General features: G+C 36.4%; 1 long non-coding RNA gene across 1 annotated transcript in view; it reads left to right on the top strand.

Moving 5' to 3' along the window:
* Positions 1–18,720, top strand: part of LOC147913317 (uncharacterized) — a 45,485-nt gene that overhangs the window by 8,844 nt on the left and 17,921 nt on the right. The window contains exons 2-3 of the long non-coding RNA XR_015548793.1: positions 5,836–5,909; positions 8,960–9,018. This is a non-coding gene — a long non-coding RNA (uncharacterized LOC147913317). The remainder of the gene's footprint in view (positions 1–5,835; positions 5,910–8,959; positions 9,019–18,720) is intronic.

The following is an 18,720-nucleotide window of genomic DNA, read 5'->3' as shown; positions in this document are numbered from 1 at the left end:
TCGGGAGAGCTTCCAGACTCAGACAGATTAGGAAGAAGGACCTGGCCACTCACTTTCGAAAAAGTTGGCCAGGAAAACCCTATGAGCAGCAGTGGAGCATTGTCTGATAGAGCACTGGAAGATGAGAGGATGGTGTAAAAAGACTGGGCAGGGTTCTGCTCTGCTGTCCACAGGGTCACTAGGAGTCAGAATGCACTTGATGGCACTAACAGTAAACTCACTCTTTACACACCTGTAATAGAACATTTGGTGATCAAATAGGCTGAAAGTATTTTTCTTACTTTGAGCTTTATATTTAATACTTTGCAATTGTTTTCTTATACAGATTTAATATTTGTCAGAAAATCCTATGGGTTTTAGTTTTTATGTTCTGCCTTTGTTTTCCTACCAGAATGAACATCATTCATGACTCTAAAATATTAAAATTACCAAAATTCTTTCTTCTAATTATTTCATTGTTTTTTTTTTCTTAGTTAATGCCTCTGAAATGTGTGTTATTTGACTCTACCTACTTTAAACAATTTTTTTCTTGATGGTTGACATGTAATTTACTACCACTCATTCAGTAATTCTTACTTGCTTTTTTACATGTGATGCTACATTTATCACATTTTAAAATTGTTAATATTGCCTGACACTTGATCTTTCAGTGATCTATTCTATGAAATTTTTAATAATTTGGAAGTCAATTACTCTTCCAATTATATTATCTCATTTTTCTTAGCTAATTTTAATACTATATTGGGTACATATCTATATTTTTTCATAGAATTCTATCCAAAAATCATAGGCTTTTTCATTGAGAATATATCAAATTTATGATTAAATTTGGAGAAAATTGATGTTTCTGTAATTTTGAATTTATTCGCCCAAAATTTTTATTGAACCTCACTAAAGATCTATAGTCTTTTTTGAAAAATACTGTTTTTTAATATTTCAGTTGATTTTTCACATTATATTGATCTTTGCCAATGTTAATGGATTCTCTTTTCTAAAAATATATTTTCTAACTGTAAATTATTGATTGCTGCCTATCAATTTGTATCCAGAAATCTTACTAAGCAGTTTTAGTAATTTTAACAGGTTAGTAGATGATTTGTTTGTTTTCCAGGTAAACAATAAAGTCATATGAATGTAGTGCATATTTTCTTTCTTCCTCTCAATTATTTATTATATCATTTTATTACTTTCAACAAAAATTATGCAAAACAATGCAAACTGAAATGATGACTTGTAACCGTAAAGTTTTTTTCCTCACTTTAATAAGGAGAATATATTTTGTGTTACGTTTTTAAGTGGGATTTTGGCTTTATGTTTCATATAAATATTCTTATAAAGTTAGGGAATTATCTTTCTTCCTATCATGAAGGTTTTTTTTAATACTAATGGATATTAAAATTTTTAAATGCCCTCTTCAATACTTAGAGGCATGTGACTAAGTTTATTCTTCTTTGCCATGTTAATGGAGTTACATAAATTAACAGATTTCTTAATGCTGAATGATCTTTATACCTCTGTAAAAACGCCAACTTGTTTATGGTTCTACTTTTTTAATACCTTGACAGGTTTGACTTTACTAATATGCAATTTGAGGTTTTTCAAATATATGCACAAATAGGATTAGTCTTTAATTTGCTCTTTGAGAACCATCTTTGAAAGACTTGGGGATTCAGTTATTTCAAATGCGTCAAATGATTAGGAATATCTTATCACTTATCAATTATTTTTTAATAGCTAGGGAATCATGGGTCTTTTGACATTTTGATATACTTTATCTATAAAACCAATACAGTTATTATAAGTTGGTTTTGAGCAATTGTTCCAAAAATATTTACAAAGGATTCTTAGATTGGCTCTTTTGTTTCTGAGATCATTTTTCAACCATTCTCCTAATTATAGAGAAGGATGATCTTTTTGAATCGCTTCACTTTCTGTTTGCTTATCTGTCTTACTAAAGAACTTAAGACCTTAAACCAGAGGGTAGTTGGTATAAGTTTGTGACATAAGTTCAGTGAGCTAATATCCTGACATAAGACAATGGAACCCAATGGATAATGGTTAGTCTATAGAAGTATTTACTCAACACGGTTCCTTCTCTATATTGATGAAGCAGGGAGTCCAGTTTGGCTTGAAAACCACAGTTGGTCCATAGAAAGGTTCTGTCCTGCATTGTTATGCCCGCCAAACAGCTGCAATCATGTGTCTGTTAGGTCTTCTGGTATACCTGCTCAAATGGTGTTTATTCAAATTAGCAGTCAGAGTCATGAATAACCACCTCTCCAACTTTTCTGTATCTTGCATTTATCTCAGCTCCACTCCTGCAGAATGATGTGATTCTGACAACACCTGTTTCTCTGACATTGTGCAGTCTTTTTCAGTAAGTTAGAATTTCCAAGTCAGGGAGTGAAAACATCTTTTTCTAGTATCACCTATTTTAAATTCTGAAGAAATTTATTCAAGCTTCTGAAGAGTGGACGGCCTGCTACTTTAATTTCCAGTGCTGGTACAGCTGTTTGCTATTTTTATAGCTGTGTGGTCATTTCAATTGCAGTCTGGATTAGTAAATTTAGATGCTTATTGTTAAAATGTATTGCAGTGAATACTGGAAATCCTAGTATAAGAGAGATGTTAACAAATTCTAATAGACTCAAAAGAGGGTAACTTAGGCAGTTAAAAAGTGTGTAAACCCATACATAACGTAAAAAAGGAAAGATTTAGCTCTGATTAAAAGAGTCAGAAAATGTTAAATATATTCATACATCTCGAACATTTCATATTTTTAAAAAATTAGACTTAATGGAGCAAAATTAAGACCAAGGGAAGAAAGTGACCAGGAGGCAGATTTAGTTTTGATAAAAGAAAAATATTTCTGACAATTGTAACTGCCCAATAGTAGGATTCATTTCATCTTTAATGTAGTGGTTTCTCTGTTACTAAATCATTTCTAGCAGAAATTGGATGACCACCCGCCAGAAGAAAGATTCTTGTATGAGGAAGTATTCCCAACGTCCCTTCACTAATTTATTGTTCAGGTTCAAATTTCAAGTTATACGTTGTTACAGAAAAAAATATTTCCTTTGTTATAAATATTGAGGACTCAGATTTGTTCTCTGCTTGCCTTTAGTTTCACTGTTTTATTTGTACAGAGACAGGTTAAAACCCCACATTTTGGTCTACCTGTAGATTTATATAATTTTATGTTTATGTCTCATCATTTGATAGATTATTTTTTCTTCTATTTTGCAACCAAAGGGGTCCAAATTGGTTTCTGGTAAATAGGAATCTCTATTATGTGGTGAATAAGATGTGCCTCTTTTTCTGGGTCGGAAAAGCAGATCTATGCAAAATTCAAAACCAAATGATAACATTTTTCTTCCCTCAAACTTTATTCAATCTTCAATAGGATGGGTTGTGGTTCCTTTATTATTCATCTACCATATATTAATCAAGCATCTACTGTGTGTCAGGCATTGTTTTAGATGTTGGGGATACAACAGTGAACAAAACCATGTAAAATCTCTTCTCTGATGAGCTTCTATTCTATTTGCAAGGTGGAGACCAACAATAAACATACCAACAAACCGATACAATGTACACATGATGGCAATAAATGTTCAAAGGTACTATAAATCAGAGAAGGAGAAGGGTGGGTCATACTGTTTTAGGAAGCCTCTAATGCATGAGGCAAAGAAATAAGTTAATGAGGGTATCTATGGTAAGAGTTTTCAGGCAAAAAGAACAAGTTCAAGGTCCTAAAGCCATAGCATCTTGAGGTATTGAAGAGACGGGAGACAATAAGCAAAGAGGAGAGTGGAAGGAGATGTGATCAGAGAAGTATCGGGGGTCACGTCCTTTAGGCACCATAAGTTCCAGGAAGGACTTTACACTTTATTGAGTGAGATGGGAAGTCTTTGTGGATATCAGCAGTGGAGATGCAATATCCAACTTTAATTGATTGGATTTGGCTTCACTCCACATTGTTTAGAACAGACTTCATGAGGGGAAGCGCTGACTCAGAAAAATATCTTAGGATGAGATTGCACCATCCAGGCCAGAAATGATGGTGGTTTGGACTAAGATGCAAATAGTGGACAGCTGAGGAATGCCTAGATGCTGGATGTATTTTAAGGTACATATGACAGGATTTTTTGGTTTAACGGATGTCAGGATTGAAATTATTACTGGTATTTTTACCAAAGCTATTGTGGGTATATAATTAAAGTTTACTGAGATGGGGAAAACTGGAATAGGAGAATATTAGAGAGGTAATTATGAGGGTTCCACTTTGGATATCTTAACAAATATGAGCAAAGCATCATGATGAAGAACAGGGCCATCTCGCCAAAATGTCTGGGTTTAAATTCAAGCTCTGCCATTTGCCAGATGACACTTTGAGAAATTTTCTTTCTCTCTGCTTCAGTTTCCTTATATGCAGAAACGTAAAAATACCTTTCTAAATGGTACGTACCCAATAGCATTTTTGGGGGACTATGTGCCTAAAAACAGAAAGTACTTGGTAGAGTGCCTTGTATGCAATGAACATTCTATAAGAGTTGTTTCTACATACAGGAGGAGATGTTGAGTAGACAGCTGGATACACAAATCTGAATTCAGGAACTGTTACAGTCAGAAATACTATTTAGAGAGTGCCATGGTCTGAAGCTTGTGTCCCCCCAAAATTTATATGTTGAAATTCTAACCCCCATAGGAGATGGTATTGAGAGATGGGGTCTTTGGGGTGTGCTTAGGCCATGAGGGTGGAACCCTCATGAATGGGATTAATTCTCTTATAAAAGAGACTCCACAGAGCTCTCTTACCCCTTGCCCCGTGTGAGGACACAGGTAAAACGTGCTGGCTATGAACCATGAAGATGGCCCTCACCCTTCCATTCTGGCACCCTAATCTCATACATTCAGCCTCCAAAATTGTGAGAAATAAATTTCGTGGTTTCTAAGCTACTTAGTCTGCAGAGTTTTTTTATAGCAGCCTGAATGGACTAAGAGAAAGAGAAATTATCAACCACCTACATATTATATTGAAAGTCACAGAACGGGATGAAAATATCTATGGACTAAATGTAGGTTGAGGAAAAACAAAACTTCAGGAAAGTCAGGAATATTAAAAGGACCCAAAAAGGAGATGGATAAGAAGCTTCCAGTGGAATGGAAGAAGAACCAAGCGAGAAAGAGAGAGAGAAAGTCCTGTAATATGGGTAAGAAATGTGTTTCAAGAGGCAGGAAGTGATCAATTGTGTCAAATAGTGCTTAGAAGTTGAGTAACATGAAGGTTGAAATGACCATTTGGTTTGGGCAAATTATACGTCACTGGTAGCTTTGTAAGAATGATTCCTAGAGGTGATTAGCCTAAAACTGATTGGAGTAGATTTCAGGGAGAATTGGAGGAGAGGAAGTAGGGCCCATGAGTTCAGAGACTCTTGAGACGTCTAGGAGAAGAAAAACAAGGCAATGTCTGGCCAGTATGTAAATCTGAGAGAAGGTTTCAGTTTTTATTTTAAAGATGGTAGGTTATCTATCTCAATATCTATCTATCAATCATCTTATCTGTCTATATGTGTAGATATACATATATGTATGCTATGGGAATTAGTCACAGGAGGGTGAGAAGTGTATCTTGCAGGAGGAAGAGGGAATAACCTCAGCAGCCAGGGCCTTGGAGAGGAGAAAGGAAACGCAATCTGTTAGATTGTTCAACATGTGACAAGAAAGAAGAAAAATAAGAAAAAGCAAAACATAAATGTCCGGTTTGCATACAGGTTAATATTCAATGTGTGGGAGGCTATGGATGTTCTGTTCTGATTATTTCTCTTTTCCTAGTGAAAGAATCAAGATCATCACCTAAGAATGAGAAGGGGTGACAACGTCTGAGCAGTTGAAGGAGAAAAGAGAAGGTATGAAATAGTCGTCTACTAAAGCAGAAGAAAGCATTTTCTAAGAAAATGTGTCACTATACAAAGCAGTTGTAATGCTCACTTTCAGTTTGTCTTTGAGAATAAAGCCAACCAGTCAACTGAGTTGTGTTTCCTCCCAGTGTCCTTCATGGTATGAGCAGATAGCTGGATTTTAAAACACAGATGAGATTTTTCCAGGGAGAGTAGTAATAGAGAGAGAGAGAGATAAAAGGGATGGATTGTACAAGAAACCGTGGGAAGCTGGAAATCTCATGTCACATTCGATGGTTTATTATTCACCTGTTGAAAGGGCTTTACAGTATTTCAAATAACCATTTATCTATTATTGTTAATTCTACTTGGAGCCAAGCACTAGAAATTGATGAAAAAATACATATTGGTATTTTGTTACTAAGATAAATTAGATTTTTTGTTATGAAATGTAATTGAAAGTAGGTTGCATAACATATTCTCCAGAAAATATACATGAAGTAAAATCAAGAAATACGTTGTCTAGGTATTTGAAAACTGATATATGAGTAGATTTTATATATAATTAAAACTACAGGTGGAGTTTGAGGATATAAGAGTTAGTGTAGAACCCAAGCGCATTTTTTTCTAACAAATGCATGACCTTTGGAACTTATTTAACTGCAAATTCCTCTTATTGTCAATGAAGAGAGTGGGACTAAATGACCGTTAAGTGCACACAGGTCAAATTTCTGACAGCATCTAGTTTCAGAAACGCCCATCTTTCGGGTGGTGGGATGAAAATCTCTAAGTCCTAACTCAGTAAAAAACTGTCCAGTAAATCTAATTAATTTTTTTTTCTGGAAATGTTGAAACTCTGGGGAGAGAGAAGAAAAGGGTGAATGACCAATTTGACAGTCAGTGCAAATGTTCTCAAGTTTTAAGGAGGCCCACAGAGAAAACTCTAATCCTTAAAAGAATTCTTTATTGCCCACTCCCCTGGAGTTAGGCCTAGACAAAAGATTGGTGGATACAGATACAATGTCATTCCTTCTCCCTAATATTTCTCTGCAGCCTAATCTTGAGGTCTAATTAGTTGAAGAGAATCTGAATTTAAGTTAAATACAGTAATCAGTCAGTAGGAGCAAGATAGTTCTTGAAATCTTGTTCCTAAGCTCATTTTTCTCTTTTATTATTTTTAAATTATAATATAAATCACCCTGTTTTATATAACAATTATATATTAATGCAATTTATATAGATTATTTATGGCATAGTGATACACACACACAAATGGTATGCTTGATCTCATTCACTATTTATCCCAATTTGGGGAAATGAGTCACACGGCTCTGAGGCTACTGGAACTTGGCCCAACCCCCTCAAAAACAAAACTGTCCCTCTCTGTACTTATTCAACACATGGGGATATTGTTATTTAGAAATAAAAACATTTTAGAATTTAGGAGTGCACCATTTGAATTCAAACTATTTTAATGACTTCAAATTTCATAGCAACAAATGTTTGATAGATTTCAGTCTTCTCAAAGACAGAAACAATTTAGTCTTCTATCTTTTGAATGCCATAAACAATACTAGAAAGCTAATAGGCTCTCAATAAAAAAATTGTAAATATTTCTAAATCCATTATCACTACCTTTTTTCTCTTTCAACCAAGATTTTTAAGTTTCTGAAATTTTTTCTCTTCCTTTTGATCGTATTTTTTATTTTATTTATAAAATACAGTGCATGTCTTACAAAGCAAACTACATTATACATGCTGCAAGCAACTTTGGAAACTTGAGTAAGAAGCAAAGCAAAGCTGTCAGATATTTCAGTAATTGAATTTCTTTGAGAACTGCCTTGGTTTGTCAGCTTTGACTTTACTGTCAAAAGAAAATGAAATAGCTAGGGAATTCATCTGATATAGCACCAGGGGTATTTTGATAATGCCAAGGCAAGAACACTGTTTTCTCAGAAGCTCTTGGCACTAGGATCCCCCCACCTACTGTGTGTAGGTTCATCTTAGCCTTGAGTCTCTATTATTTGATGCTGAGGTCTGAGATTAACGAATGACCCGTCAAATAGCAGTACATGAGCCTTTCTTCCGGTATTAGGGTGCTCACCATCATTGCTTAAAATGCTAAATGTACCCTTTGTCAATTACTTCATAAGTGCAGTTTATCTCTTACTGCTTCCGTACTTGGATTGCTTGTAAAATGTTTAGTGGATAATTAGCCTGGAAGGAAGTCCAACTTATGAAAAACCAGGTAGAAGGAAAAAAATGCCGTAAAATTAATGGCTCATTCTCCAGTTCTTATTTGATAGAGCATGTTAATTGGATCCCTTTGGAAATTTACCTTCAACTACCATTCAGCCTTCTCTATAATCAGCTTCAGAAATTTTCCACTGTGCGTTTTCCCTTTTGGCCTGTGCTTTTCTCCAAAAGACTTGAATGTATCAAGAAGAGATTGACAGCTCTCCTAACAACTGCAGGTTGTGCTAACACGAAAAGGAAATATAGGTCTTGAGATCTTTCTGTTTTGAGATCTGAAATATCAAACATGAACATTTATCCATGAAATGAAACCAACACTCGTTATTATGTATGAGTAGATTGACCTTGAGTTTCCCTTAATCAGTTAGAGGAAAATTTATAGAAAACCCATAAAACTACAAATATAGTAATATTATAAAATCGTTCTCATAGTCATGAAGATATCAAATTAAAGAACTTCAATACAAAATACCACGCCAGCATATAAACTACTCATTTACTGTTCAGTTTTATTTTCATGTCTAAGAGTACTAGAAAGTCCTTAAATTAACAAAAATGCTTTCACATATGTTTCACTTTATTCTAAAAGGGAGAAATATATTTTTTATAATGTACATATTGGTGAAATCAATTCATACAATGTTTGTTAGCATAAATATAAAGAAATTCTTAAATTATGTTCTGTAGCAGACATTTACATAGTCATTAATCCCTTCTTCTGATATGAGAATGGTTATATGAAGACCATATAACTAAATTCAATTTATGTAAATGTTTTCAAATTGTGTTTTTTTCTATCCTAGTTCAGTTGGTTGTTCATATTGAGTAACTTGGAGTTGGGAAAGGACTCTTTCCTGCTGTGGTAGGTATTGTTCTACTCTCCTCCTCATAATTTTAGCTACCTCAGTCCACTAAGGATCTGCTTTATTTTGTTTATAACTGAAAAATATGAGGATGTGCTCTAGAGGGTTCAGATAAATCCAGAACATGTTTCTTCTTAGGTTCATGAGGAGGCATAATTTTCAGATTGTCTCCAAAGGAAAATTAATGTAGAAACTTTGTTTTATTAAGCTGGTAGAGTTCTATACTAAGTTAATTTAATCTTGTTCTACTATTTCACAGTAAAAAAAAAAAATTATGCATCTGAAAGAAATCCAAGAGGTTTGTAAATTCATTTGATTGTTCTTTATTCCGTGGATGAATCTTCATTTCTTCCATCGGACAGATATTATTTAGACCACTTTTTCCATGTCACCTAGCCATCAGATGTCTCGAATCTCATATAGTGAAAACATATTGGAGAATGCATTAGTACTAGTTAGCACATTTACATGAAATAAGTTTCATGTTTTTATCAAATTCCAAGTAGCATATTGCTACTTAGTATTCATCAAACATTGAATCTAATGGCTTTATATGATGACAGGATAAAATTGTGGCAAGATTTATATCCTTCCTTTAAAGAGAAGACATTTCTGATTAAAGTACTATCTCACATGAAAAGAAATAATAGATGACTATTAAGGCATATGTATGCTTTATAGGTCTACTGTAAATTTTTAAAAGTAAGTAATAAAATGTAGCACATTATTAATTTGGGTTTCAAAAAGAAGTTTAAATCACCCTTTGCCTGTTTCACATAGCGATGCAAGTTGAAAAAAATCAAGATAATTATTTGGATAAATGTCAACATTCTACATTTGTGTATAACAGCAATGATAGAATAATGCTATTATTTTCTGATTATAATGAGCATGACTTCTTTGTGTTAAATATTTTTTAATATATTAGAAGATAAAATGCACCTATAATGTCATTCTGAGAGATATTTCAATGTGTCCATCTATAACTTTAAATACTACATAATACAAATAAATTCTACTTTCCACTTAGTTTTGGATCCTCACTTTTTTTCAGTTCAGATTTTGAGAAAAATAAGTTCTAAAACTTAATTGATTCTTTGGTGTTGGTCCAAGTAGAATTCTGTGGAGGATTAAAATAACAGAGCAGTACTGTTTGGATATATCTCCAAGAATCAGGAAAGTTCTATGACTAAATGCTGAGTCTATTTCTTGGGCTATTTAGGATAGTCCCCAGCAGAGAGCTCAGCTGAGTCTTCTCAAGTTTGCACTTGAGGGAGATTGCACTCTCCTGCATTAGGGACTTACCGCTAAACCGAAAGGCCCGAGCCTTTGCGTTTTTTTTTGGACTTTGGCTCTCTACCTGGTATCTATTCAGGTTCATCAAAATGAGACCTCAGGCGGTGATCCCCTAGGTTGAGGATGCAACTGCAGAGAACACTTGAGTTGTTTATGAAACCCATAACTTAGAGAGCACTGCTTGCTCCTCTGTGCAGAGTTTAGCCCATAGACTTATGCTGTTTGCCATGGAAATTGTATCACTTTATCCATTCTTAGTTTGTATATTTAGCTAATGTACTTTATTATCTGATCTCACTTATAAATGTTGAAAAAAAAGTACTTAACCCTCAGATGGACTGGAGAGAAGCAGAATCACTCAGCTCCTTAAGTAGCACACACCTATTTTTTCTCCTTCCTTCGTCCTGGGTGAATTCTTTGACAGTAAAATCAGCCTCAATGAAATCTGAGGAATCTGTTAAGCAGTATAGTGCAGTGTGACCAAAAATCTTCCCCTAAAAACCAGCGAGCAGGAGGAGGCAAGAGCGAAGGGGAAATTCTAAGCAATTATATTCATGGTCATACATACTTTTTATAATCGTCTTATGTGTGTGTAATAGCATTATTCTCATTAACAGATGGTAAAAATGAGGCTTACAAGTTGCCCATAGTTACTGTGCTAGCAAATAATAACGCCAGTATTAAAATCCAACTCTTACCTGACGTCAACAGTACAGCTTTCAACCACTGGCACACATTATCTCCTCACCCAGGAACAGTCCAGTCTCGCTGTGAAAACACGCAGCATCTAATTTTGTAAGGAGCAGTCCATATCAATACAAAATAGAGAAATGGGAAAGAAATCCGTTCCAGGGAGGAACACTTCATTGTAAACGATAGCCTCTAACTTCTGTAAATTACCAAGTAGTTCTGAATCAGCCAATTCCTTCTTGGAAGGTAAACAACAGGGTCCCAAATCAGTTCCTGGATTACTTTGACGCCAGAATGCTGCAACTGACCTGTTTTCAAACTGAGTGATCTGGTGAATTAGGAGAAAGAATAGACTTTAGAATCAATGTAAAATAGGTTTTAACCTTGCACAGGCTCTTATTGGCCTGTGGGATATTAATTACTCTGAAGGGACTTAGACATTTACAAGATAAAATAATATTTATCTTTCAGACTTATAAAGAACAAAAATAATAAAGCACACAATAGGTTTTCAATAATTGAGAGTTTTCATTATTTATAAATTGTTATTGTTACTGTTCTTATTTACCTTCTAATTAAGTCAGTCTTTGGGAGGAAGATCCTCTTTACTCTACTTTACATGGAATTTAAGTGGAAATTGACAAGAGCTTGAACTATTTCAAAGAGATTATTTAGGAAGATATATATATATAGGAATACATGCAGTAATATATATATATACACATTCTACATATATATATATATGTAAAAGAGTACGAAATTGCAAATAAAAAATTAGTGCTTTGAGTGGAGCCTGATATCTCATCAGCTTCCTTTAAAATCTACCTGAGCCTTCAGAGTCTACCATATTGAAAATTCTCCCCATATGTAGAATCTGTTAGGTCCGCACTTCCATTAATTGATAAGTATTACTTACAAAGGCTTTTCTTCCCAAATCTCCTGTTTGTTTTCTCATTAAAATCCAATCCCACTTTCCTCATCATATTGTTATACTATGCATCCCCTTCATTCCACTTTGAGTTTCTCCTTCCTCATGTGATCATCTGTCGAAAGTTCCTAATCGTTCTTACCAAAGCAATCATCACACTAGCTATACCTCATTATCTGGACCAGCGCCATCCAATATTTTACTGGCCCTCTAACTACATAGCAATTAACCCCCTGTGAAATGTTCAGAAAAGGTGTCTTTCACAGAGGAAACATTTGATCATTGTCTTTATTTTTTTTAAACATTTTGTTTATTGCAGTAACATTGGTTTAAACAATGTATAAATTTCAGGTGGACATCATTATACTTCTCTTTCTGCATAGATTACATCATGTTCACCACCCAAATACAAATTACAACCCATCACCACACACATGTGCCCCATTATCCCTTTCGCCCTCCTCCCTCCCCCTTTCTCCTCTGGTAACCAACAATCCAATCTCTGTCTCAATGTGTTTGTTTATTGTTGTTATTATCTACTACTTAATGAAGGAAATCATACGGCATTTGACCTTCTCCCTCTGATTTATTTCACTTTGCATAATACCCTCAATGTCCATCCATGTTGTCACAAATGGCTGGATTTCATCGTTTCTTATGGCTGAGTAGTATTCCATTGTGTATATACACCACATCCTCTTTATCCATTCGTCCCTTGATGGGCACTTAGGTTGCTTCCAAGTCTTGGCTATTGTGAATAACGCTGCAATGAACACAGGGGTGCATGTATCTTGATGCACTGGTGTTTTCAAGTTCTTTGGATAAATACCCAGCAGTGGAATATCTGGATCATATAGTAGCTGTAGCCTTGATTTTTTGAGGAATCTCCATACTGTTTTCCATAGTGGCTGCACCAGTTTGCACTCCCACCAGCAGTGTATGAGAGTTCCCTTCTCTCCACATCCTCTCCAACACCTGTTATTTCCTGTCTTGTTAATTATAGCCATTCTGACAGGCGTGAGGTGATATCTCATTGTAGTTTTGATTTGCATTTCCCTGATAGTTAGTGGTTTTGAACATATTTTCATGTGTCTGTTGGCCATCTTCATATCTTCCTTGGAGAAATGTCTGTTCAGGTCTTTTGCCCACTTTTTAATTGGATTGATAGTTTTTTTGTTGTTGAGATGCATGAGTTCTTCATATATTTTAGAGATTAACCCCTTATCAGATGTATGGCTTGCAAATATCTTCTCCCAATTGTTAGCTTGTCTTTTCATTTTGTTGATGGTTTCCTTTGCTGTGCAAAAGCTTTTTAGTTTGACGTAGTCCCATTTGTTTATTTTTTCTATTGTTTCTCTTGCCCGGTCAGACATGGTGCTTGAAAATATGTTGCTAAGACCGATGTCGGAGAGCATACTGCCCACATTTTCTTCTAGAAGTTTCATAGTTTCAGGTCTTACGTTGAAGTCTTTAATCCATTTGGAGTAAATTTTTGTGTATGGTGTAAGGTAAGGGTTTACTTCCATTTTTTTGCATATGGCTATCCAGTTTCCCCGACACCATTTGTTGAAGAGACTTTCTTTCTCCATTGTATGTTCTTGGCTCCTTTGTCAAAGATTAGCTGTCCATAGATGTGTGGGTTTATTTCTGGGCTTTCGATTCTATTCCATTGATCTGTGTATCTGTTTTTGTGCCAGTACCATGCTGTTTTGGTTACTATAGCTTTGTAGTATATTTTGAAATCAGGGAGTGTGATACCTCCAGCTTTGTTCAATTTCTCAGGATTCCTTGACCTATTTGGGGTCTTTTGTTGTTCCATATAAATTTTAGGATTCTTTGTTCTATTTCTGTGAAAAATGTTGTTGGAACTTTGGTAGGGATTGCATTGAATCTATAGATGGCTTTAGGAAGTATGGACATCTTAACTATGTTAATTCTTCCAATCCAAGAGCACGGAATATCTTTCCATATCTGTGTGTCTTCTTCAATTTCTTTCAGCAATGTTTTATAGTTTTCCGTGTACAGCTCTTTCACCTCTTTGGTTAAGTTGATTCCTAGGTATTTTATTCTTTTTGTTGCAATTGTAAATGGGATGGTATTCTTAAATTCTCTTTCTGCTACTTCGTTGTTAGTGTATAGAAATGCAATTGATTTTTGTATCTTGATTTTGTATCCTGCAAATTTACCGTATTCATTTATTAATTCTAAAAGTTTTCTGGTGGATTCTTTAGGGTTTTCTATATATAAAATCATGTCATCTGCAAATAGTGACAGTTTCACTTTTTCCTTTCCAATTTGGATCGCTTTTATTTCTTTCTCTTGCATGATTGCTCTGGCTAGGACTTCCAGTACTATGTTAAATAGGAGTGGTGACAGTGGGCATCCTTGTCTGGTTCCTGTTCTTAGAGAGATAGCTTTCAGTTTTTCGCCATTGAGGATGATATTAGCTGTAGGTTTGTCATATATGGCCTTTATTATGTTGAGGTACTTTCCTTCTATACCCATTTTATTTAGAGTTTTTATCATAAATGGATGCTGTATCTTGTCAAATGTTTTCTCTGCATCTATTGAGATAATCATGTGATTTTTATTCTTCATTTTATTAATGTGGTGTATTATGTTGATTGATTTGCGAATGTTGAACCATGACTGCGTACCTGGAATAAATCCCACTTGATCATGGTGTATAATCTTTTTAACGTATTGTTGTATGCGATTTGCTAGTATTTTGTTGAGGATTTTTGGATCAATGTTCATCAGTGATATTGGCCTGTAATTTTCTTTTTCTGTGTTGTCCTTGTCTGGTTTTGGTATCAGGGTAATGTTGGCGTCGTAGAATGAGTTAGGGAGCTTCCCCCCCTCCTCACTTTTTTGGAAGAGTTTGAGAAGGATAAGTATTAAGTCTTCTTTGAATGTTTGGTAGAATTCAGCAGGGAAGCCGTCCGGTACTGGACTTTTTTTGGGGGGGAGGTTTTTGATTACTGTTTCGATCTCCTTACTGGTGATTGGTCTATTCAAATTATCTACTTCTTCTTGATCTAGTTTTGGAAGGTTGTATGATTCTACGAATTTATCCATTTCTTCCAGATTGTCAAATTAGTTGGCATATAGCTTTTCATAGTGTTATCTTATAATCTTTTGTATTTGTGAGTTGTCTGTTGTAATTTCTCCTCTTTCATTTCTGATTTTACTTATTTGTGCCTTCTCTCTTTTTTTCTTGATGAGTCCAGCTAAACCTTTGTCAATTTTGTTTATCTTTTCAAAGAACAAGCTCTTGGTTTTATTAATTTTTTCTATTGTTTTTTTGGTCTCTATTTCATTTATTTCTGCTGATTTTTATTATTTCCCTTCTTCTACTGATTTTGGGCTTTGTTTGCTCTTCTTTTTCCAGTTTCTTTAGGTGCATTGTTAGATTGTTTATTTGAGATTTTTCTTGTTTGTTGAGATAGGCCTGTATTGCTATAAACTTCCCTCTTAGAACCACTTTTGCTGTATTCCATAAATTCTGGCATGTTGTATTTTTATTTACATTTGTCTCCAGGTATTTTTTGATTCCTTCTTTGATTTCTTCATTGCCCCAGTCGTTGTTCAGTAGCATTTTGCTTAATCTCCACGTCTTTGTGACTTTTCTGATTTTCTTCCTATAGTTGATTGCCAGTTTCATACTGTTGTGGTCAGATAAGATGCCAGATGCTTGGTATTATTTCAATCTTCTTAAATTTATGGAGACTTGTTTTGTGCCCTAATACGTGATCCATCCTGGAGAATGTTCCATGCGCATTTGAAAAGAACGTGTATTCTTCGGTTTTTGGATTGAATACTCTGTATATATCTACTAGGTCCATCTGTTCTAGTGTGTCATTTAAGGCCAGTCTTCCCTTATTGATCTTCTGTTTGCACGATCTATCCATTGGTGTAAGTGGAGTGTTAAAGTCCCCTACTATTATTGTGTTACTGTCTATTTCTGTTTTTATGTCTGTTAATAATTGCTTTATATATTTAGGTGTCCCTACATTGGGTGCGTAGATATTTATAAGTGTTATATCGTCTTGTTGGATTGTTCCCTTGATCATTATGTAATGCCCTTCTTTGTCTCTTTTTACAGTTTTTGTTTTAAAGTCTATTTTGTCTGATATGAGTACTGCTACCCCAGCTTTCTTTTCATTGTCATTTGCGTGGAGTATCTTTTTCCATCCCTTCACTTTCAGTTTGTGAGTGTCTTTAGGTCTGAAGTGTGTCTCTTGTATGCAGCATATATGTGGGTCTTGGTGTTTTATCCAATCAGCCACCCTATGCCTTTTAATTGGAGCATTTAGTCCATTGATGTTTACAGTAGCTATTGATAAGTACATACTTACCGCCATTTATTAACTATTTTTCTCAGTGTTTTAGGAGTCTTTCTCTGTTCCTGTCTCCTTCTGTACAGAATTGATGGTCTCTTTAGTTTGACCTCTGTCTGAAAGCTCTACTCTTTAACTCCCCTCATCTCTCATTTTATGATTTTGATATCATATCTAACCTCTTTTTTGTGCATTTGTATCCCTTACACTCTTATCATGGAAATAGATAATTTTTCCTATTTGTGGTCTTCTCTTTTCCCCTTAAATCAGTCCCTTTAACATTTCTTGTAGCACTGGTTTCTTGGTGACAAACTCTTTTAATTTTTGCTTGTCTGGGAAATTTTTGATGTCTCCTTCCATTTTGAATGATAACCTTGCTGGGTAGAGTATTCTTGGCTGTAAGTTTTTTCCTTTTAGCACTTTAAATATATCATACCACTCTCTTCTAGCCTATAAGGTTTCTGCTGAGAAGTCAGCTGATAGCCTTATGGGGTTTCCTTTGTATGTAACTTGTCTTTCTCTGGCAGCTTTTAGGATTCTCTCTTTATCTTTAATTCTAGACATTTTGATTATGATGTGTCTTGGTGTGGGCCTCTTTGGGTTTACCTTGTTTGGGGCTCTCTGTGCTTCCTGTACCTAGATGTCTGCTTCCTTCCTTAGGTAAGGAAGTTTTCATCTATTATTTCTTTAAATATATTCTCTGTCCCTTTGTCTCGGTCTTCTCCTTCCGGGACACCTATAACACGGATGTTAGCATACTTGATGTTGTCCCAGAGGTCCCTTAGACTGTCCTCACTCTTTTTAATTCTTTTCTCTTTTACCTGTTCAGCTTGGGTAATTTCTTCTAGTCTTTCGTCCAGCTCACAGATCTGTTTTTCTGTATCCTCTACTCTGCTTTTGAGTCCCTCTAATGAATTTTTCATTTCCAGTATTGTATTCTTCATTTCTGATTGGTTCTTTTTTATATCTTCCATTTCTTTGTTGACATTCTCACTGAGTTCATCTATTCTTCTCCCCTTCTTCTTGAACTCCCTGTCAGCTAGGTTACTCATTTCCATTTCACTTAGTTCCTTTTCTGGAGTTTTGTCCTGTTCCCTTACTTGCAATGTATTCCTTTGCCTCCTCATTTTGCCTCTTTCCCTGTGCTTGTGTCTACATATTAGGTAGGACAGCTATGTCTCCTGCTCTTGGATAGGTGACCTTATACAAGTGATGCCTTAGGAGTTCTGCAGTGTGCTTCCCTCAGTTCTCAATGTTCCAGGGGTGACCCCTATGTGGGCTACGTATGTCCTTCTGTTGTGGCCTGTTTGCTCTCCCTGTAGGCACCAGCTAGGCCGAGTTATGCTCCTGGGCAGCTGTTGTAATGCTCAGATCTTTGTAGTTGTTGTGGACCCTTCAGTCTCTTTATCAGGTGTGGGGAGCCCCAGCACAGTTGGCTGCAAGTTCTAATACCACATTTGTGTTGCAGTATTTCTTTTAAGTGAGTAGGCCCCCAGCATGGCAGGTTGTTAGGCTCAGGGGCTTCCAATTGCTATAAGCCTTCAGCCTTTAGGTCTCTTGCCAGCTTTCTGAGGATTGCAGCTGTGTGGGGCTGGCCCCAGGCACAGAAGCACCCAATTGTTTCAGACTTTGGAAGGTGGGGCCAACCCCCTATGTGGGTCTTTGAGAAGCACAAGTCTTCTGCAGCTGACAAGCCCTGCAGCCCACAGGTCCACACACACAGTCAACACAGTCCTGCCCTGTGTGCGTGCCCCGACTTCCTGATGTGGACCCAGTCTCCCCACGGCGTGAGCCCCACACACTCTACCACCACCCCATACTCTCCACCCGCTCCTTGTGCACGCCCTGCCCCACTGAAGTCAGCTCAGTTGCCAGGCTGCCGAGAATCCACTCACCAATCTATGCAGGCCCACAAGTTGCCTGAGGGCTAGTATTTGGGTGGAGCCAGTCTCTAGGGTGGGCTGCCTGCCCTGGCTAAGCTGGATTAAATCAGTGCCCTAGTGGGTGGGGCAGACCTGTGCTAGCAGGCCCCAGGGAGAACTCCAATGGCGTCTGTGTCAGCACGCCCACACCAGGCCACAACAATGGCCGCCGCCAATGTCCCAGTCCCTGGAGAGGTCTCACCTCTCACCCAGATGCACTCAGGGCCTATCAGGTGGGTCTCTTTTCACCAAAGCACTATGCACCTTTCTTTCTGGTGATTTTAGGATGCTTTCTGAAACGGGTGAGTTTGTGCACGGGCCCTTTAAGAGCCGGTTTTAATTTCTTTGTGAACCGTGTTTTCTGGGGTACTCCCCAATGTTTTAGTAGCAGCAAAGTCAGATATTATGCCACTGGTCTCCATTGTGCTGGGTCCACAAAATGCCCACAGCGGGGATGCTCCCGGCTCAGGGCCCCGCGCCTCCAGGGAGGCTGCGGACCTGTGAGCTGCTCCCGGCGGCCGTGAC

This window comes from Ceratotherium simum, chromosome 28, assembly GCF_057802395.1.
Source record: "Ceratotherium simum simum isolate JZ-2026a chromosome 28, ASM5780239v1, whole genome shotgun sequence".
Lineage (NCBI taxonomy): Eukaryota > Metazoa > Chordata > Mammalia > Perissodactyla > Rhinocerotidae > Ceratotherium > Ceratotherium simum.
This window is presented reverse-complemented; position numbering and strand designations above follow the sequence as displayed.